A 23,092-nucleotide genomic window follows, 5' to 3' on the forward strand; every position below is an offset into this window, starting at 1 on the left:
CGCCAAATATGATGATAATTTAGGTTGTGGGAAGCAAATTTAGCAACTGGAAGTGAATGGAAGTGAACACAAAGGTTTTAAATAAGAACAGAAAGTCTGACAAGGAGACTATTTTCACTGAACATTTTTGTTCAACTCCAAATTTTTGGTCTTTGGAGAAATTTGTTGTTAAATGATGCGCTACAACGCAGTCTAACAAATGAGTTGGACTGCTTGGTTTTGAATTGCAGACACCACATGCCCCTCAAAAAAATGCCATACCCGTTGGTGCTCCACAAAGAGGTGGTTCATTCCAGGTCACAGCAGATGTGTCATTTGTGTGATGATGGGATGCATAGTTTTCACGCTTTGCTGGGCACAAACCTTGTAATTGCTTTGCTTCTCAATATATCATGTTGGGAGTCGGAGCAACTGATGGATAAGTGTGATCAAAAAATGCCCTTTATTTATTTCTTTTTTTTAATTTATTTAAATACATTTAGACAAAATACAGGATCAGTTTATCTAATATGTATTAATTGGACTAGAATTAATTTAAAAAAGGTTTTATCATAGATTTCAGGATATCAAGTTTAATTCACCATGTTATCGCAAGGTCATTTAGAACATTCCTATTTTCTATTGTTCTCTTAAAGGGCAACCGACGTCACTATTTGTTTTTTTAACTGACATCAGAAAAACGTTTTATAGCATCTAAAATACCCAAAACACGCAGTATGATATTTGTATTCAAATGCAAAACACCAATAAAAATGACTTAAATTATCCAAAATATGCAAAAAAATTTAGCTGCGAAATGGGCATTTTCAGAAAGTCCCGCCCCCAGTTCGTGACGTCACGCCAAGACGTCTTGCATTGCTGGAGAATCCAAATAATGGCTTCAGATTCGGAGAATATGCTTTCTTGTTACACATCCAGTTGTGAATATGATTCAAATAGTTCTGAAGAGGAAAGCATACATGTTTGCAATCGATTAAAGAATTATATGTGCCATTTTGAGGCAACATTGGGGGAAAATCTAACCCAAAAAAAAAGAGGCACAAAATGGCGACCTCCAGTGGCTACCTCCGCTTCCACAGGCTGATAAATTCCTTATATGGAGCTTGGATGCCCTCTTCTGGCGGTTTTTGGGTGCAACACGGTTCTCAGACCAAACATGTACAGCAAAATACATTGACGTGATGGAAGTTCTGCTACAATGTGTCTTTTTTCAGTCAGGGGGCGGTCCTTTCATGACGTCACGTACGGACTCGTCACCAACTCAAAAATAAGACTTCCTGAATATTCAGAGCGAGTCTTAAAACGTAAAATATAGCTATATGCGGTGGAATCTTATATAAATACGGCCAGTAGAAGTCATTTGAAGCCATTTTACAAATTATGGACACATGTTGTCCGGAGACGTCGGTTGTCCTTTAAAATTATAATTGTTTAATTGTCTTTATCACTACTGCTCATGAACAGCGGCAAACATGTGTCCTCTGTGTGTCCAATGCAAAACATTTCATTTGAGTTGAATATTTTTTTCCACGGCTTATTTCAGGCCAAATGTTAAACATTGATAGAGAGCACATAAGTAAGACATCTGCAAACACATCTTCCAAGGATTAATTCATCCAAGATTTGCTCAGTGCAAAGTCATTTTGTGTTTATGTTCCTAACACCAAATCTGCTTGCACCTTCTTAATTCTGTGACTCGTCAGACCGAAGAGCAATATTTTATTAACATCTGTGCGACATTGCATGGCTTTTGTTCTCTTGACCTTGTGTGAGTGTCAATGTCATAACATGAGAAAAAAAGAGGTCGCGCAGATACAGTCTGAATTGATTTTATCTCGTTCAAGTCATGGTGGCTTCAAGGCATGGCAACTGAATAATATACCTATGAAAAAAGCATCATCCTGTCAAAATGTGTCAAATAACTACAAATGAATATCAATATGGATGGATGGATGGATAGATGGATGGATGATGGGATGGATGCATGGGGTGGATGGATGGATTCATGGGTGGGTGTATGATGAATGGATTGGATGGATGGTTGGATGGATTGATTGATATAAATGGGTGGATGGATGAATGGACTGGATTGATGATGGATGCATGATTGGATGGATGCATAATTGGATGGATGGGTGGAAGGGATGGATGGATGGATGGGATGGATGGAAGGTTGGATAGATGCATGAATGGATGGATGGATGATGAATGGATGAATGGATTGAATGGATGGTTGGATGGATTGATGAATGGATGGATGGATTGGGTGGTTGGGTGGATGGATGAATGATGGAAGATGGATGGATAGATACAGACTGGCTAATAGACTCCTGAAAATATGGCACTTCCTTCAAAGTTATATCACTGCAATAAAAGACAGTTCAATATACTTATACTGTATAAGTTGAGTGTTCCTTATGGCCCCTCCTGACCCCTTTTCTTCAGCTAGTGCAGGTCGATAGGAGTGCGGCTGTTTGTTTGTCATTGTCAGAACCTTCAACTAACGACCGTTGAAATTTGTTTTATTGACCTTCACTCTTCATGTTTCAAAATGACATTTTCACCAATTCCTATGGAAATCGAGGATGGAAGGAAGCAACAGTGGAAAGAATGGATAAAAAAACAACAACACACAATGAGGGCGGGCCCAGTACTATGAGAAGGGGGCAGAATGGTGTGATGAAAGAGCCAGGATAAGTCTCTAATGAGTTTTTTCAGCTCAAACTTTCAGTGGCTCACAGTGACCTTAATAAACCAATGGCGTGCACACACACATACAGACACGCACACACACAGTGTGATGAAAACGTTACCTCAGCATTTTCTCGCTAAATGTACTCATTAGCCTAGTTGCACATGGCTGCCTGGGAAAACAACAAAGTCAGCTGCGGAGAGCAGCGAGCATTCATCTGAAAGGCTGTCAGAGATTGTGACAGAGAGCAGAGGTCTCATGGCTGCATTATTTTTTCCAAGACTGACTTGCGTTGAAAAAAATGTAATAAACTAAAAAAAATCCTTCCTTGTTATTATTCATGTCGAGGCAAATTTACATTTTACGTGGTATATTTGTATCCACAGGCTAGTTTAAGAACCTGGACAATGTCAACATATGTATTAAAAAGAGGTATGGAATCATTTTTGAAAAATAGAGACAATATTAACGAATATCAAATCGCAGCAGCTATATGAAAATAGTGATGGATCATCTTATTTATAAAGGCAGAGGTTTTTGTTACAGCTCTTGCGGTTAATGCAATTAGTATCTGCCAGAGCATTTTACGGGTTGGTCAATGAGTTTGTATATAAATAATGAGCCGTTGGATTTCATCTAAATGACTCACGCGCCGCAATTAACAATTAGTTGCAGCTTATTGCAGTGTTAGTGTAGCCAAGTGCAAGCTTATAATGAGGGTCGCGAGCTTGTTCACCTCAAGGCAAAGTCGCACTTAAGGCAGGAAGTGACCCGAGTAGCTCGATGATTACAGTTCATTTCAAAAAAGAACCTCGGGGGAACAAAACCATCCACTCCTAATGCTTCCTTCAGCTAGCTGAGTGAGTAATGTCATGTACTTCAGATACCCCGCAAACATTTTCAATTGCTTTTGCAATTCACTTTAAGTCATTTTTATTGGTGTTTTGCCTTTGACTAAAAATATCAGCCTGTGTGTTTTGGGTATTTTAGATGCTATAAAACGTTTTTCTGATGTCAGTTAGGAAACAAAAACGTGATGTCGGTTGTCCTTTAATACCACAAGCAGTCATCTTTGTTCACGTGATGTGTCATGAGAACGCGATACTATTGCAGCATATCCTGCTCCGGGCTATACGCACTATCACAGAACAACCGTTTGAACTGTCCTCTCCCCGCACTGTGTCATCCACTCACCCAAGTCCAAAGGGCACAAAGAAGATGACAAAAATCAAAGGCAGAATCGAGAGGGGTGGAGATCTTCATGAGGTTCCCCCTTCTTGAAGCTTCGGGCTCACGTTGGGAGTCAAGACCCCGCACGCTTTTCAAAAGGCGACTACAAAAAGAAAACACAGGAGGGTGAGCGAGGCGAAACAAAGATGGTGCTTCATTATATCTGCTATGGTTTCACCCGCTTGGAGTGAAGGTGCGGTAGAGCATCGCATGACAGCAAATGAGGTCCTGGGAGATTCATTGTCCTTCAGAGTGTTCGCGAAAGGCTGAGGTGATTCGGGCAACAGGGGGTTCGCTCATCCAACTAGTGGCTGAAGGCTTCAATGACTTTAGCGTTGGACCAATGTAGACTGGGAACACTTACAGGTAGACTTTGAAAAGTTTTCATTCTCCAGGGGGATGAATGCGAAGATAATTCAGCTTCACAGCGAGACACTTTAGATGTAAAAATAGGAAGAGGAAGCGAGGCTAGTGCAACACAATCTGGCCTGGATGTGAAGACAGACATACTGTAGAATCACTTTGGCTGCTTGTGTTGTTTGCAACCTGCTCTCCTTCTGTTTCAACAACAATGACACAAGCTGCCTTCAAAAACATTTTTGTTCCATCACACTTTGGGAAATCATTGCTCGTCTAATTAACTTCCCGTTCTGTGCGTCTGTGTCGGTTCTCAGTCGTACAGGAGTGGTCCATCGATGAAAAGGTTTCTTCAGCCGTCATCTGTACTTCTTAGAAGGTGTCGGACGTTTTGCTCCTCATCTGAGAAGCTTTGTCAGCGAACTAAAGTTGGCCTGGTAATATGTAGGGCGGCTGATGAAACCATTTCATTGAATTCCTGTTCTGTGACAATTTTCAGGCTTCAAGGGGGAAATCCACTCAGAAAATGTCTTTACAGTAAAATGAGTTGATCATATTTTTAACAATTTGAAACAGAAAACTCACTTTGAAACCAAGCATTGAGGCAAAAATCATTTTCATCAGATACCATTATGTGAAAATGTGTCCTCGCATAGGGAGGTTTGATTCAACAGGAAAATGATGCTGAAGACAATCATTTTGACTCAAACCAATTTCAATTATGATGTACATGCATGGATTCAAATTAGATTCATTAAATCCAAATGACATCCCAGTTAGACAACCGATCATAATCAGAATCAGAATCATTTTTATTGGCCAAGTATGTAGAACACACAAGGGATTTGTCTCTGAAAATTGATTTTGTGCGCATGGATTGGTAGCGCCTGCCTGAGGGTAGTCACTGGAAAAGGTGGTGAGCAGTGTAGGGAGGGTCCAGTAGGATTTTCTGCGCTCTTGTCTTGATTCTTGCAGTGTGCAAGTCCTCGAGTGTGGGTAGGGCGGTGCCAATGATTTTTTTTTCTGGTGTCCTAACTGTCCGTTGATGTCGGATTCTGTACATTTTGTGGCGACCCTGAACCAAACTGTGTACAGTGTACCTTGGTTTACGAACCCCTAGGCTTCCGAACGTTTCGCTTTACAAATGTTAAATTTATGGAAATTTTACCTTGGCATACAAACTATTTTTCGGGATACACACAGAGCTGCTGAAAAATGGCAGCCGGCTTGTTTTGGTCCTCTACCCCCTCCCCCCCCAGTCATCGGTTAAAGCCACGTGATTGGTCAAGATCTCAGAAGTGAGGCGCGGTGGTTTAAACATTAAAGAGACAGGCAGGCGACAGAGAGTGACAAAATGGATAAACAGTGAAAATTGGACTTGTTTCAACTTTGATAGTTCAAAGGCAGCGTGTAGACTGCAAGGTTAAAATTCCCATCAATCAGGCTCCACAAATAACCCGCACAAGCCATCTGTACAGTTGATGCAAAAAGCTATCAACCCAGCTAAACAGAACACAATTGATGAGGAACTAGGTCAAATTATCGCAGAGAAAGCACGGACATTGGATCATTCCTCAAGATGGTGAAAGAAGAAGGCTGCGTTCCTCATCAAGTGTTTAATGCTAATGAAACCGGCCACTCCATTCCATCAAGCCATCAATGACCATCACAAAGGTATATAAAACGACTTTATTATTATATAGTACAGTTTATTTCTTTAATTATAATACCATAGCACATTCATTATACATAAAATAAAGTATATTTTGTGTAGATTTAAGGCTTAGAAAATTAGAAAGTAGAAAATTATGTTTTATGGGGACTTGGGAACTGATTATTCTCATTTTAATAGTTTCCTATGGGAAATAAATTTTGGGGATACACACTGGACTATACAGGTTATTTTATTATTGTGGTGTTCATGCAACACGAACATTCTTTTTTTAACACCGTCTCGGAATCTTTAACGCTGGCTAATTTCCAGAGCACAGTTGATACTTTTTGTGAGAGACTTGTTTGCTAATATGGTGGGAGATTACCTGAAATTTGAGTGTGGAAAGGTGGGGGGTGTTTACTAGTTTCTTTCAGTTCATCTGCTGCATAAAACACCTGCTGAATGGTTGTGTATAGTAGTGTTGAGGTCAATGTCATTCTTCTATGGGGTGACTTTGAACATTCCAAGTGAAAAATACATTTATACAGTTTGTTGTTGTGACTGTGGAGCAAAATGACATTTGCAAACTCAGAATAGGAGTGGTAACTCAGAAGCTGAGTAGATACATATTCATTTTGTCATAATGTGCTGTATATATCATCTACTAGAGCTGGCGATACAAACAAGCTCCTTGAGAATATTTTTTAATTGGCTCGTTCTATTTCCATTTCAATAAGATCAACACTCATTTTTTTCCTTCATAACTTCTTCTGCTTCTCAGCTGTCCCTGCTACCTTTTCTCACGCGTCCCTGTACTGTATTTGACATGTTACCTCTTTTATCTCTCTATGTCATGGGGACCATTAACTTGAGAATTTGAATCAGTATGTAAGGATTTAGACTGGTTTGTGTGTGTGTGTGTGTGTGTGTGTGTGTGTGTGTGTGTGTGTGTGTGTGTGTGTGTGTGTGTGTGTGTAGAAAACTGAAAAAGACGTACAAGACATGTAAGGTGAAGAAGATGAATAGAAGTAATATTATCGTTGGCTAATGTTAGTCACTAGCTCTAACGGCCAATTGGCTAACAGCTCCTGTTAAGGTCAAGAACCTTGTTAAACTACTGTGTCTTCAATTGGGCGAGACGTCACAACATAAAACCGCTGGGGAAGCGGGACGAGCAGCTATCAAAGTCACGTCGACACAGACGTTATCTGCAGGTGCATTCTTTCTATGTTCAGTAAAGGCAAACAAAATCACAATAATAAATAAATAAATAAATAAAAAGTCCTCTTGAATGGCATGGAAAGGGCATTATGGACTCTAGTGTTACCTCGGCTTACAAACACTAAATTCGCGACAATATACTCTTGGCGTACAAACTAGTTTTCAGCAGACGAACCAAACCACACGGAACGCCACGATGGCTGGCGGACTACTTTTTCCACACAGCCTTTCTCTGAGTGCAGACGTGGTTTGTTATCGAGTGGAGTACTTTTGCTATTATGGGACCGAAAAAGACCCCAGTCAAGCAGAAGAAGGAGATCATCGAGAAAAATGAACGAGGTGTGTGTTTGTGTGATTTAGTGCCCAGTACCAATGTCCTAGGTCGACCATTGCTACATGTGGCTAAGGGTGTTTCTGTGTTGTCTAAGCAACAGTCTCAGGCAATAGAAGAGGTTGACAAACTTCTGTTGATTTGGATTACCGAAAAGCAGCTAGCAGGGGACCGTGTGAATGAGGGTATTATCGCCGAGAAAGCACAGCAACTTCACTCAGATATCATCAAGAGGCAACTACATAAACGACCATCACAAAGGTAAATAAAATGACTTTATTACATAGTACAGTTCATTTCTTTAATTACAATACAATAGCACATTTATTATACACAAAATAGGGTATACTTTGTGTAGGTTTAAGGCTTATTTAGTAGAAAATTATGTTTTATGGGGACATGGGAACGGATTATACTATTTTTTAATGGTTTCTTATGGGAGATAAATGTTTGGCAGACACACTTTTCACCTTAAACACACACTTTCTGGGAACCAATTAAGTTCATAAGCTGAGGTATCACTGCATTTCATTTTCCAAAAAGAACTGGAGGTAAAAAAAAATGTTTAAGTAGCCACGAGAAGTAAGTGGCAATCAAATTCCATCTCAAAACCCACCTATTTAAAATTGCATTTTCTGTGTAGCTCTCTAGTTTCTATTTATAATTGTATTTTATTTATTGTATTCTATAAGTAATTGTATTTTATTTACTATAGTGTCTATGCTTGGCTGTGACTGTAAAGTGTCCTTCAGAGCTTCAAAAGGCGCTTAAAATAAAATGTATTATTATTATTAATTATGTCACTTTTTGGAGTTTTTTCATCAGGCACACATGCAGTTAGCAAAGATGCTATTTGTGCGATAAACTTATAGGCATATTCATTATTCCTGGCCCAAACTCGCCAAGCTTTATTGAAACGTTTTCATTTTTATGATGATGTCAGTTATTTCTTAGCTAATGGTACCCTCTAGTGGACTTGTAGTAAATCAAACCACACTTTTTTTTCAGTCTGGATTGATTCAGACGTAGCACCACTGATGGCCTAGCGATGAAATCGACGGCCCACTACTGCAATTGTTGAATAAAAGGAAAAATAAATCAGGGAAACAAGAATTTTTCTCTTTGTATCGTTTCCTTCAATTTCTTTTCGCTCATTTTCAAGCATCTACCACTTGATTTATCTCTTCCTCGCTCCCTGTGAATGTTGTTCACCGGTGCTTCAACTGCCTTCTGCTCCCCCCTTTACCCCTCCCAGACTTCATATTTCTACTTTCTATCCCCCTTTCTTTCCTTGTATTTTCTCTCACTCTCTCATTCATTCCCCCTTGTCTTTGTTCGCCTTTGTGCGCTCTGCCACTCTCCTTGCCGCCCCAGGCTCAAACATATGGCGCTCTCCTCTCTGCTATTGTCATCCATTAACACCGTTGTCAGTGGGAATTACCCACACATAGCGCAACATGCGAGCCTCTGCTCTGGCTTCTGATGTCAGACAGAAGAGAGAACAAGGCGGAGGAAAAAGAAGTGTGGCGTCTGAGAAAAGGGGGCAAGAAAAGAGCCGTGATATGCCTTGCGTTGCATATTACCTCAGACAAGAGTTTCCTTTCAAAACGCGTGGCGAGGAATTAGGATTACATCATTTTCATGCATATAATGGGTACTTTTGGAGAATTTTTTTTCCTACTCAAGTGTGGGTAGGGAATCACAGCATGAACAGGATACGCTCAGGCAGACAAACGCTTGCACGCAAACTTGTGCTCTGTTCTAATTAAAGTGGTTGTGATGACGGAGATTTGGGTGTGATGTGCGGTACGGCATGCATTCTGTGTGTGTGTGTGTGTGTTGTGTGTGTGTGTGTGTGTTATTGCAAGAGCGAGATAACAGCTCTATAATAATCAGTCCATGGGGACTTGCAGAGCAGGCGACTGTGACAGCTTGTCCGCCAGTAAAGCGTCAGAGACACAAACACATCAGCGTTGATCAAACCTCATTGTGGTTAGATCTGAACCGATCTTAAAAGTACTATTTTAAGAGTCCCCAGCCCCCTACCCACTCCTTCCCGCACTATTGTTGCCACGCAATGGTAAGTACACGGATACAGGAATGGAGATACTAATGTGGAGTGAGTTGGCAATGAAAAGAGGCATTTTGTGACAGGAAAACAACAGAAGAGTAAACAACGATATCAATTTTTTCAGCAAGATGAAGGATAAATGCCACTTGTTTTACAGGAAGAAATTCAAGGTAGATGTAAAGACAGATTGACAGTCGGCTAAGGAAGTAGACATCCAGCCTGAGGTGCTACATTTGCATCTTTCCTTCAACGTCTGCACGTTTTGATTCTGTTTGAAGTTTTCCTTTTCAGTCATGGGTTTTGTTAAGTCTTTTCAAGTGTGTTCTCCTTTTTTCCCTACTTGTCATGACAAGATTTCTTTAATCTTCTCTACCCGCTCTATCGGCAAGGGAAAAAAAGTATATATATATATATATATATATACAGTAAAGTCTCGTTATATCGATATTCAAGGGAGTCCGAAAAAATATCGATATAACCGGGACTATCGATATATCCGACCCTGTTTGCATGTAATTTTCTCTGTGCGTGCATAGAAATAGTATCGATATAACCGGGACTATCGCTATATCCGATATCAATATAACGAGACTTTACTGTATATATATATATATATACACAGTGGGACCTTGGCTTACGAACTTAATTGGTTCCCAGACAGAGTGTGTAAGGCGAAAAGTGTGTATCCCAAAAAATAATTTCCCATAGGAAACCATTAAAAGGAGAATAATCCCTTCACAGGTCCCCATAAAACATAATTTTCTACTTTGTAATTTTGTAAGCCTTAAAACTACACAAAATATACCTTATTTTATGTATAATAAATGTGATATAGTATTATAATTAAAGAAATAAACTGTACTATACAATGAAGTCATTTTCTTTACCTTTGTGATGATCGTTAATGACGATGGAATGGAGTCTCCGGTTTCCTCAGCATTAAACACTTGATGAGGAACATAGGCTTCTTTTACCATCTTCACCATTTACCATCAAGCTGGAAAGATAGCTAGAAAGCTGGAATGATAGCTACATAGCGAGAAAGATAGCTACATAGCTAGAAAGATAGCTGCATAGCTAACACGAAAGCTAGAAGGCTAAAAAGCTACAATGCTAAAAAACTATAAAGTCAAAGCTATAAAGTCAAAGCTATAAAGCCAAAGCTAGAAAGCCAAAGCTAAAAAGCCAAAGCTAGAAAGACAAAGACTGCAAGACTGCAAGACTGCAAGACAGAAAGATAGAAAGATAGAAAGATAGAAAGATAGAAAGATAGAAAGATAGAAAGATAGAAAGATAGAAAGATAGAAAGAATCAGAATCCATAATCAGAAAACCTTTATTCGGCCCACAATGGGGAAATTAGAAAGACTGCTAGCTGGATAGCTAGATAGCGATATAAAATTACTATTCCTTCACATAACAAGAAATGTGGAAAGTATAACTGTCTTGCAATCTTGACTTTGTGTTTATTGGATAGTTGGGCAGTTCTCAATGATTCACTCTGTGTTAACCATCAAGTGGGCAGCAAAATGGAGGGTGTTTTTTTTTCAACTGTTTTTTCCCTCGGGTGAGTTTACACGAGGATAGCTCCAACTATTCCAGTTTTCCAATTGAAAACTTGAAACTAAGGGTGATTGGTCTGTCTCTGGGTGAGAGGATGGGCGCATCCTGGGCTGATCACCTGTCAATCACACACCAAGACAGCTGGGATAGGTTACAAATCGAGTGAGCCTGAACAAGGAATAGAAGAAAATGAATGCATGGACCGAAGTTACAATTTTGGTGGAAATCCACAATCACCAGATGCTTTGTTATATTACTGTAATCTATTGCTAGCAAATCAACGAGAATTGAACTCGATGAGATAAAACGTCAAAAAAAAAAAAAGATCAAATGAATAAATGGCTGGTAGAAACCTTTTGGCATGTGTAGAGAGACATAAAAATGGTTTACTTGACCATGAGTAATGATAGAATTAGCTTTCTTTTTTGGTTTGCTAGATCTAAAAAATGTACAATTAAAGATCATGACTAAAGATTGAATTCCACTAGCGGCGAATAATGATTTTTCATCTGGGTTGTGACCTTCAACAAACCCTCATGACAAATCAACATTAACTCATTCACTGCCAGACGATGTGCAAAAATGTGTCCACTCCATGCCAGGGTTTTTGTCATTGTCACTCGAATTCCAGGACCCATAGAATATTGAATTTTAGGACTACATGAACATCCAATGCAGGGTAAAAAATCTTACTCTCTTCTTTCATAAAAAAAGTTAGTTCCTAAATTATATGGGTCTAGAATTATATGAGCTTGAAATGAGGCTGGCTATCCAAAATACAATGCAAAACATATTGGTTTATATAGCGCTTGAACAAAAGCTGAAGCTGGAACAAAGCCTTAAGATGGAAAAAAAAGGGAGATGCTGCGAAAGGGAAACCTTGTGGAAGGTGGCCATTGCTTCATCGGTACCCAAGCAAGAAAAAAAACCTGAACAAATTCGGGAATGGCCCTCCGCATCATATTTTCAATTCCTGAATAAATTCAGGATGACAATGAATGAGTTAATTAATAATAATAATAACAATAATAATACATTTCATTTATAAGCGCCGTTCAAAACTCTCAAGGTCACTTTACAGATAATTTTTTTCTGTGGGTGAGCAGCGGCAGCCACATGCGCCGGCGTTCACTCAAACCGGAATAACTCAAATAGATAGAAGGCTAGCTAAATAGCTAATAGCTTGTTAATAGATAGCTAGCTCAATAGCTAGCTAATAAATATATAGCTAGATAGGTAGCTAATAGATAGCTAGCTAGCTAGATAGCCACTTTGTACAATGATTTGTTGTGCGCACCGATTCGCTGTGGCGACGACCCCTTGAAGGGAAACGCTGAAAGGAAAAGATTTGTTGTGTGTTCTGAATGTAATACAATATGTGGCGAAAAATTTAGTTTGATACCCTTGCGTTTAGAATCAATTATCTTCTCAATTATGTTTCAAGTTCCACCTATTTTTACACACACAAAAATGCTTTTGATCATCATCGAGTTTAGTCAGGAGAGCTTTGAATCCTTGACCACTTGAGTGAATTTCATAATAATGGAGGTCTATTTTCCAGCTCGTGGTTTGCTGACAGAGGAGAATCATCATGCTCGGGGGTGGGAGAACAAAGCATTGACACATTGCCGCACAAACCACACAGGAGATAAAAATAACACGAATGTCACAAACACACATGGACACTGGAATTCACACGCTCATTAAATCACTGTTGAGGTTTGTTATCACCATATATGAGTTAAAAACCGAAATGACATGGTGAATGGAGCTGCACGATCACTTGTGCTCTAATTGATGGACTGCCATTAAAGAGGTAATGAAATAAATCTTCAATCCTTTCCGGACAGAAGAAATCAGATGGTAGTGGAAAATTTAATGCTGGGAGCGCTGACGGCTGACAAATGAAAAATGTCCTATGAAAAAGCATAAATTTACTTTTGATTTAAATTGATTTCAGTCGGGGAAAAGAAAGTCTACACCTCTTATGACTCGTATTTGTAAAACTTTATTTTCCACATAAAAAAAGTTGCGCCTTTTCAACAGCATTAATATGCCAGCACTGTTTTTGATTTGAACAGTCCGCAATGAGAAGAAAGGAGCGTCAGCGCAGAGCGCCCATGAATGTGTGGAACAGTCGCTGCTTGGAATTGAAGCGGATTTACGTGGGACAGGAGATGTGAGACAATCTCTTTTGGTCAATGGATGCTACAGCTTAGTGTTTGCTTTCAACATTTAGATTGTAGCAGATGTGCACATTCCACCATTATGTCTCTGATCCACTGGTGAAAAGGACGCTTTGATCCTCTACACTTTCATCTAGAACTGCTTCATGCAACAAATAAGGTGCAGAAAGTGCTTAAGATTGAATGACTGTCTATTTTGTGTTGTGTCACATTATTTGTTATTTTTCTTATTAAGTGCTTTTTTTGTTTTTGTTTTTTTATTTCAAGATGGCGCCGCAGCAGCTTCTGTACTTCTTTTTCTACTTTCCTTTCTTCGTACTTTCATTACTTTGCTATTGTGAAATGTAAATTTCTTCACTGTAGGACTAATAAAGGCTAATCCATAAAGTTCTCTTGATACTATAAGCAGGCCATTCAGCCACCATTGTTAAAGGACAACCGACACAATTTTTTTGTTTCCTAACTGTCACGGTTTGGTTTCACTAGCTTGGTGATGAAGCAGGCGAGGGAGGAGGCGGTTGTGTTTGACAAATTGTATTAAAATAAAGTGAGAAGGAACTAAATGTAAAACATCAAAATCATCTGAACAGAAAAAAATACCAAGTATCAAAAGAAAACCAAGAGTAAAAGTCCGCCAAGGTGAAACAAACACATGCACAGCATACAATGCATACACAGTGCATACAATTGCATACAAAGCATACAATGACCCGACAACGAATGGTCGTGCCGGGAGTCCTTTTAAATGTCACTGATTGGGAACGACCAGCACCTGCGAGGCAGGAGGCAGGGCTGACAGCGCTACCCGTTGGTCACCAATCCGAACGTGGCAGTCCGCCACTGATCGGGACGACCAGCAACTGTACAGGTGCAGGCGGGGCCGACAGCGCCACCCGTTGGTCGCCAACCAGATGACACTAAATGACATCAGAAAAACGTTTTATAGCATCTAAAATACCCAAAACACGCAGGCTGATATTTTTAGTCAAATGAAAAACACCATCGGCCAGCAATAGCACACTTATATTCCGGGTATGGTCGGGGAAGTGGGGGAAAAAGGCAGCGTAGATTCAGCAGAAGTCTATTACAGTTAAGAGTGCTTGTTAGCCAAGGTCAGTCTTTGCATTTCGCGCCCATGCAAATGCATAGTGTGTGTGTGTATGTGCGTGTGTGAATGTCAAATACAAAACTGCAGCCGCACCACAGCACAGTAAAACCATTAAGCTTCAGACAGAAGTGCTGACTGGAGATTAGTGTGGCGCTAAATCTCAGTCAGGCATTAACAAGTCAGTGTGCTTCTAAAACAACATACGTCGATGTCAATGTCTGGGACTTTTATTATAGCAGCGATTATCTGGAAAATGCAACATGTTGATTTTATAATTTTATTTAATGGGTAATTATATACGTTCAAATACTGTTTTTCCTTCAGTCAGAGGGGCATTTGGGACAAGTTGTATCGAAGTGTCCTTCAGCTGTTCCAACGTAACTTGGCAAGAATAATATACAGTAATGTCCAATGATATTTGAAAATGACTCATTCATAAGACTGGCATATTGACATTCTCAATGTGTCACTTGTAGCAACAAACGATCACTTTTTCCATTATTGTTTAAAATATGTTATTTTCCGGTGTATTAGTCGCAACAAAAAACCTTGATTTTCTTCAAAAGATGACCATGTGCCTTATACGCAGGTGCGCCTTATATGTGAAGTCATATTGAGCCACAACAGGTCTGGCAACTACTGTCAGCAGCCACCGACTCCATTTCCCCCTCATAGAAAAAGTCGTGCGTAACACCAGCCTCGACTGTAGCGCCTTAAAATGTGGTGCGCCTTATAAGTGGAAGACTTTTATATATTTATATATTATATTTGGAAAACGTTTTACATTCGTTCAAGATGCACCTTACAGTCCGCTGCGCCTTATATATGGGAAAAGTTTGAAAATACACCATTCAATTGGGTTGCTCCTTATATTACGGTATGCCTTATACATGAGAAAATATGGTAACCACTGTGAGACCAATAAAGTGTCATCCAATCAAATCCAATCTAAGACAGTGACGCCAAATGTTGAAAACAACAATCTAAATGTAGTTTTTGGTTCAATGTTTTCATTAATCCAGTCATTTATCAATATGCTTTTCTTCTATTCTTATATTTGCCAATCTGGACAGTTTGTGTGTTTTTTTTCTCCCCCACCCCCGCCCCCCGCACTTGCTGCTGTGGACTGCAAATTTCCCCATTGTGGGACTCTTAGAGGCTTTCTGATTCTGATTATTCGTTTTCAACTGGAATAAAACTTCTTACTCAAACTATTTTCATTTAGAGACATTGATAAACCGAGCTGTACATTAGTAATAGCTGCAATAAACCTCAAAATCAATAGCGCTCATTAATGAACTTGGCTATTTTGGGTGGTTTGTTCAACAGGCCCTATACTTTTGGACAGGGCCCATATCCAGTTTCCTGCAAGTATTTGTGTGGCGGTGGTTCAACTGCAAGAGGCTGTACATCCTGCCTAGCAATTTTCTGTTAGTGATCAGATGTTTGGAGGATCATTCATCTCAAGTTCACTCCGACAGCTCAGCCAGGGGAAGACGAGCAAAACAAAAGAGGGAGTGAGAGAGCAAGTTGGAAGGCATTTGGGGTAGAAAGCGGCAGCCTCCAAACCACCAGCTCACACTCTTCATCTGTTGTTGCCGTGCCTGTTTAACCATCGGAGCACTGTAGGTTTGTCTGAATACATTAAAAAAAATGCCAGGAGGGAAAACAAAGCATTTTCTTCGAGAGATGTCGCCATCAGCTTTTCTATTTCAAGTCCTCTCATCTCTCCCTGTGTAATAATATTACCACGCTATCTCCTACTTTCATCACACACACATCACCGTCGTCAGCCAACAAGCCCACACCCTACATTTTCTGGCTCACACTCAGATGCAGAGTTGGGAGTTGGGAGCAAAAGGCAGGAGACAGACAAGATAAAAGCTGTTTCCTGATTCTTCATCTCTCAGCTACTCTGCTGTCAGCCGAGATGACAGCGAGTCGAGATGCAGAAATTCCTGCCCAAAGTATCCCATGCAGGAGCTTGTCGCTAACAGGCACAGGGAAATAAAAAATGGCGGTGGGGGAGATGTACAGGTAAGTACATACATGATAAATACACAGGAAGATAATATGATATCCTATTGACCCCTTTGGGCACGGCGTTATTATCAGGCATCAGGGGGGAATTCAACTTCCTCTCACATGCATGCAGCCATGTTGGGGCCCATGTGAGAGTAAAAGGGGCACGCAAACAGCACTGCACCTTTTGAGTTTGCCGAGCTCATGGGCATCTCGGTAGAAGCGGATAAGCATCTCTATGTTTGATGAAAAGGTTTCTTCAGCCGTTATATTTGAAGGTGTCAAACGTTTCGCTCCTCATCCGAAAAGCTTCGTCAGCGAACTAAAGTTGTGCTGGTAGCTCAGGTCCTATATAATGCATTTTATATCCCTAATGGACAGAGGTGGCGGTGCCAGACCTCATCTATGATAGGTACCTGCTCTAAACTAATCGGATTACTTCTTTTGTACTGACTGATAATGTCCTATGATTGCCTCTGATTGCCCCATTCGCACTGGTATTACCTCATCAGCATGACTAAACCCATATGGTAACGATCTCAGAAGTCTGTTGTAAGCACGATCCGAAATCAGAGAGCACTTCCACCCCTGTCCATTAGTGATATTGTACATAGGGCTAGGGCTACCAGCACAACTTTAGGTCACTGACGAAGCTTTTCGGATGAGGAGTGAAATGTCCGACACCTTCAAAGAAGTACAGATGACGGCTGAACAAACATTTTCATCAATGGACCACAGCTGTACGTTTGAGAGCTTACAGACATCTCTGTTCTTCTGATTGTGTTTTAGGCCAGCAGAAAAGGCCTTGAGGGCCCTGATGATACATCCCTGGGCTATTCCATTGCGTTATTCATGTGTTTTCCTTCTAATTTCGCCATCAACACGGATCAACACGAAGTTTTCATCCCAAACAAAGGTTGTTTGGGAACCTACTGTATTTTCCATTGTATAAGGCGCACCGGAGTATAACGCACACCCCCGATGAATGGTGTATTTTCAAACTTTTCCCATATACATGGTGTATTTCTGTATTTATTTATTCAATTAAGTTCATACAAATTATCGGACCAATTCATGTAATATTTATTAATTGGAATGGAAGAAATTTTTTAAAGCGTCTTATAATAGATTTCAAGATATTTCGTAAATGTAATTCACCCTGTTGTCACAAGATCATTTAGACCATTCCTATTTTCCATTGTTCTCTTAGAATTTGGTGAAAATACATTAATAATAATAATAATACATTTCATTTAAAAGCGCCTTTCAAAACTCTCAAGGTCACTTTACAGTCAGAGGATAAGTAAGTTTTTCTGTGGGCAACCACACGCGCCAGCGTTCACTCAACCCAGAAGTAACTCAAATAATAGAAAGCTAGCTAACGAGATAATAGATAGCTAATAGATAGCTAGCTAGATAGCCAGCCAGATATCTAATAGATAGATCGCTGGATAGCCAGCTAAATAGCCAGACAGTTAATAGTTAGCCAGCTTAATAGCCAGTCAGCCAACTCGATAGCTAATAGATAGGAAATAGAAAATAGATAGCTAGCTAGATAGCCATATATGGTATGGTAATATGGTAATATATTATCATATTTTTCGGTGTATAAGGCGCACCAGAGTAAAGGGTGCACCCCCAATGAATGGTGTAATGAAAATACAGATTTTAAAATACTGTATTTTCAGGTGAATAAGTGGCACCGGAGTACAACTTGCACCTCCAATCAATGGTGTATTTTCAAACTTTTTCCATATATAAGGTGCACTGGACTACAAGGCGCACCTTCAATGAATGAAAAAGGTTTTCCAAATACATATAATATACCTTATAAATCTGTAAAGGTTTTCCAAATATAAGGCACAACACATTATAAGGTGCTCGAGGCTGAGGTTACATATGACATTTTCTACAGGTGAGTCAGTGGCTGCTGACAGTAGTTCCCGAGACCTGTTGTGGCTCAATATTGCTTCACATACAAGGTGTACTCGAGTATACGGCACACGTCATCTTTTGAAGAAAATCAAAGTTTTTGGATGCGCCTTATACACCGGAAAATACGATCGTCTAGTCTACCCCATTGGATAACAATATGAACCAGCGACTTGATGTTTAAATGTAGAAGGCCACAACAGGAACACAATCGCGCTCATTCTGTCTGATATAATCTTTAGAAGACATGTCACAGCTTTCAGTATATTGCCTTGCCAATTGCTTTATTTTGAGAAAGTGTCTCCTTGCAGACATCAAGCAGATTGTGAAGGGTTGTTCTTTATTAGCTTATGCGGCAACGGCAAATATCCACAAAGCTCGACACCAGACGGGTGGTCTCATAGCTGTCTGGCTGAAATGTCACTACCTCACTATAATACCATAAATATCACTTCTAGCATCAATTCTGAGTGACTCTCCCTGAGGGTGAATTTTTATGGATGAAAGTGTTTGACAATGTATGATTCCTAGTTATCAGATTAGTCATATCATGCCATTATTCTGGTAATTATGTCAAATAAGGTCCTTAACCTCCTCATTCAGACTTGATCCGCCTCAACAATGTGCGAGAGATGATTAACAGGTTTCATATTTCCTCTTTTGAACTTTCAAGGAGGGTACCGTAAGCTGTGCCCGGGTGATAGGGGTTTTACCCCCCCCCCCCCCCCCCGGTGCTTTCTACTATCTTTGTGACTGCTTTATTTTCTGTATATGATAATTGTCCATGTTAAGCGCTTTGTTACAGCTTCAGCTGTTTTTAAAGCACTATATCAATCAAAATGTAATGTATTGTATAATTAAAAAAAAATGCTGCTACGTTGACAAAATGACAAATGGCAGGCTGATTTGATAGCATTACTAATATAGATAATTTTGTCTTTGTGTTGTCATATTATTTGCTTTTTTTTTTTTTTTTGCTATCTCGACTTCAAGATGACGCCGCGAGTGTCTGGCTTTCCAACAGCTCCTGTACTTTGTTTTTCTACTTCTTTCATTCCTTTCAAATTCCTTTCATAACTTTGCTGCTGTAAAATGTAAATTTCTCCACTGCGAGACTAATAAAGGTAAATCCCATCCAATGTTAGACCTTGTAATTAGGCTATATCAGATTACATTCATAGTACAGTAAAGTCTCGTTATATCGATATTCAAGGGAGTCCGAAAAAATATCGATATAACCGGGACTATGGATATATCCGACCCTGTTTGCATGTAATTTTCTCCGTGCGTGCATAGAAATTGTATCGATATAACCGGGACTATCGATATATCCGATATCGATATAACGAGACTTTACTGTATTTAAAAACAAAATGGCGACTTTATAGCTTCAGGCCACATTCTAAAGAAACTGCAGTTTCAGTTTTATTTGTGTCACAATATAAATTCAGGTAACCTGTAATCCCCCCAACTCACCCCTTTCAATTTTGCTGCTGTAGATTGAAAATTTCTCCATTGTGGGATTATTAATAATAATAATACATTTCATTTATCAGCACCTTTCAAAACACTCAAGGACACTTTATAGGGCTTTCTGATTCTGATTCTAAAATGTGTGCATTTCACACCTAGGCCATCAGTAGTGCTAAATCAATCCAACCCTTAATAACTATTTTATGACGATAAAACCTTTATTGCAGCAACTGCGACTCACATAAAAAATGTAGAGTGATTTACTATATGTCCACTAGAGGGTACCGTTAGCCAGGAAACAACTTGTGATTTGTATGAAGGCCTGTTAGTAGGCCTTTGCGTCACTAACTCAAAATCTGATTGGTGATAGCAACAATTTTATCAACACTTTACGGTCCGCAGAACTGATTGGGAAGGTCCAGGTCTTCAAATTGTCAGAGTGTCGCTGTTATTTACATTGTTGACAATATGATTTTTGATTCAACTGTTGTAAAATGCTTTACATTAACGATTGTACCTTATATCTCAGGATCATATTCCTGTACAGTGTCTTGGAAATCCTTTGAATATGCTGATACTACCATGATATACCATGATGTCCCTGATCCACTGGTGAAAAGACGCTTTGATCCTCTCCTCTTTCATCTAGAACTGCTTCATGTAACAAAGAGGGGACAGAATGTGCTTAAGAATGAATGACTCTGTGTCTTTGTGTTGTCATATTATTTGTTATTTAGTAGTTGTTTTTTTGTTTCTTTTGACTTCATGATGGCGCCTCGACAGTGGCTGCCTTTCCAGCAGCTCATGTATTTTGTTTTTCTACTTTCGTTCCCTTCATCACTTTGCCGCTGTGAAATGTAAATTTGTCCACTGCGAGACTAATAAAGGCAAATCCAATCCAATCCAATACTGTACCTATTATTGTGCTAATATGCGCTAATTTACCAACGTGTCTTGGGAAAAAAAAGGTGTCTCCTTCCTCTCTCACGGTTCTCATCCCGAAGTGAATTTGTACTTTAGAACTAACATGCATCTTGAGAACACACCGGAGGACACACACACACAGTCTGTCTGTCGCACACCCAAACAGCACGTCACGCATTTGGCTGCACTTCCAACATGCTTCCCTTAAAATATTTAGCAAAAGATCTCAGTTTGATCATGTATAGAGAACAGACAGTGAACCATGACGTGCTAAGTGATTTATCTTGTATTTTCACCAAACAGAAATGCGCATGTCAGCTATGATACACAACTGCACATCCTCTCCATGATAACACTGTTCAACACATATTTTAGTGCCAAGAATGTATCAATGGTTTTATGGTATTTTGGTGTTGCTAAATTCAAAAATCATATTGTTTTTCTGAACTGGTTGAGACATTCCATATGTTCTGAAATTGATATTGTCTTTATGTTTTGATGATGATATACGTTTGAGCAATGATCAAAGCACATTTTGTAAAATATTAAAACACATTCATGATCAATCAATTATTTATCAACTCATTCACTGATGGACACTGTGCTAAAATGTGTCCACTCCAGTGCCAGGTTTTTTGTCATTGTCACTTAATTTCCAAGACTCACACAATATTGAGTTTTCTGACTACATCAACGTAGCGTAAGAGACCTTAAAGTCTCTTCTTTCATCAGAAGAAAAGAGATAATTCCTAAATTATATGAGTCTGGAGTTATATGAGCTTGAAAGGAAAGCGGCTGTCCAAAATTCAATGCAATACATACATCTTGGCTAACATGGAATAAAGGGAAATGCTGCCCCCTAGAAGAAGGGGTCTGGCCAGTGTTTTATCGGCACCTGAGCAAGAAAAAAACAAAACCTGCACAAATTCGGCTTTGTGCGGGTTTTGTTTTTTCTTGTGGGGGTGCGGATCAAGCTCCGGTCAGACCTTGGGCAATGTTTTTTCCCATCCACGAGGGGGAAGCATTTGCCTTTAGTTCATGTTTGCACTTTGTTCGAGCTTCAGCAGTTGTTAAAGCCCTATATAAACCAATATGTATGTATTGCATTGCATTTTGGACAGCCGCCAAACTCTTTTTTTCTGGTGAAAGAAGACAGTCTAAGGCAGGGGTGTACAAAGTCGGTCCTCGAGGGCCGCTGTCCTGCCTGTTTTCCAGCTCACCCAGGAGCAACGCACCTGATTCAAATGGTCAGCTCATCAGCCAGCTGTAAAGCAGCATCAAAATGGTCTTGATGATTTGAATCAGGTGCATTGCTCCTGGGAGAGCTGGAAAACAGGCAGGGCGGCGGCCCTCGACGACCGACTTTGGACACCCCTGGTCAAAGGTTTCAAACGCCGTAATGAATGTTTATGTAGTCCTAAAACATAATATTCTGTGGGTACTGCAATTTGAGTAAAAATGACAAAAACACTGGCAGTGGCGTGGACACATTTTTGCACATTGTCTGAAAGTGGATGAGTTAAATATCAAAATTAACAAAAAAAGAAATACAATTTTCCAACACTATATTTTAGCTTTTGTGTGCGTGTGTTTGCATGTGTATGTGCGTTTGTGTGGCTTTTGTGAGTAAGTCAGTTTGTGACAATACTAGCTGAGCTTGCAAGCTTTGTACGAGTTATCCTTTATCCCTTTTCCTTCCCCCAACATCGGGTTTATCTATTTCTATAAGCGACAACCACTGCAGTAATTTATTTGCATTGGAATAGATAATTACACATTTTCTGATATGACAGAGAGTTGACCATTGTTTTAGGGTGATGCGCTTTTCAATGACCTACTTCAGGGATTTCTAAATTATGGTCTGTTTTGTACATTTTTAAAGGACAACCGACAATTTTTTTTGTTTCCTAACTGACATCAGAAAAACGTTTTATAGCATCCAAAATACCCAAAACACGCAGGCTGATATTTTTAGTCAAATGCAAAACACCAATAAAAATTACTTAAAGTGTCCAAAAACTAATTCAAAATGATCCCGAAAATGGCGAGTTTCAGAAGGTCCCGCCCCCTTTGTTCGTGACGTCACGCCAGGCCGTCTTGCCTTGCTCTAGAATCAAAACAATGGCTTCAGATTCGGAGAAGATGCTTTCTTGTTACTCATCCAGTTATGAATATGATTCAAATAGTTTTGAAGAAGAAAGCATAAATGTTTGCAATCGATTAAAGAAGTCCTTCCGTATCATTTTGATGTGTCTGAACTCCAATGTAGCTCCCCGAAAATGCACAAGATGGCGCTTAAGCTCCGCTGGAAATGGGCTGATTTGTCTGT

The 23,092-nt window shown here is 39.6% G+C and overlaps 1 long non-coding RNA gene across 1 annotated transcript in view; it reads right to left on the reverse strand.

Annotated features, from left to right (window-relative positions):
- Positions 1-23,092, reverse strand: part of LOC148896834 (uncharacterized) — a 138,302-nt gene that overhangs the window by 85,115 nt on the left and 30,095 nt on the right. The window contains exon 2 of the long non-coding RNA XR_016115265.1: positions 3,887-4,025. This is a non-coding gene — a long non-coding RNA (uncharacterized LOC148896834). The remainder of the gene's footprint in view (positions 1-3,886; positions 4,026-23,092) is intronic.

Source organism: Hippocampus bargibanti, linkage group LG06 (assembly GCF_051943395.1).
Source record: "Hippocampus bargibanti isolate YZ-2025 linkage group LG06, ASM5194339v1, whole genome shotgun sequence".
NCBI lineage: Eukaryota > Metazoa > Chordata > Actinopteri > Syngnathiformes > Syngnathidae > Hippocampus > Hippocampus bargibanti.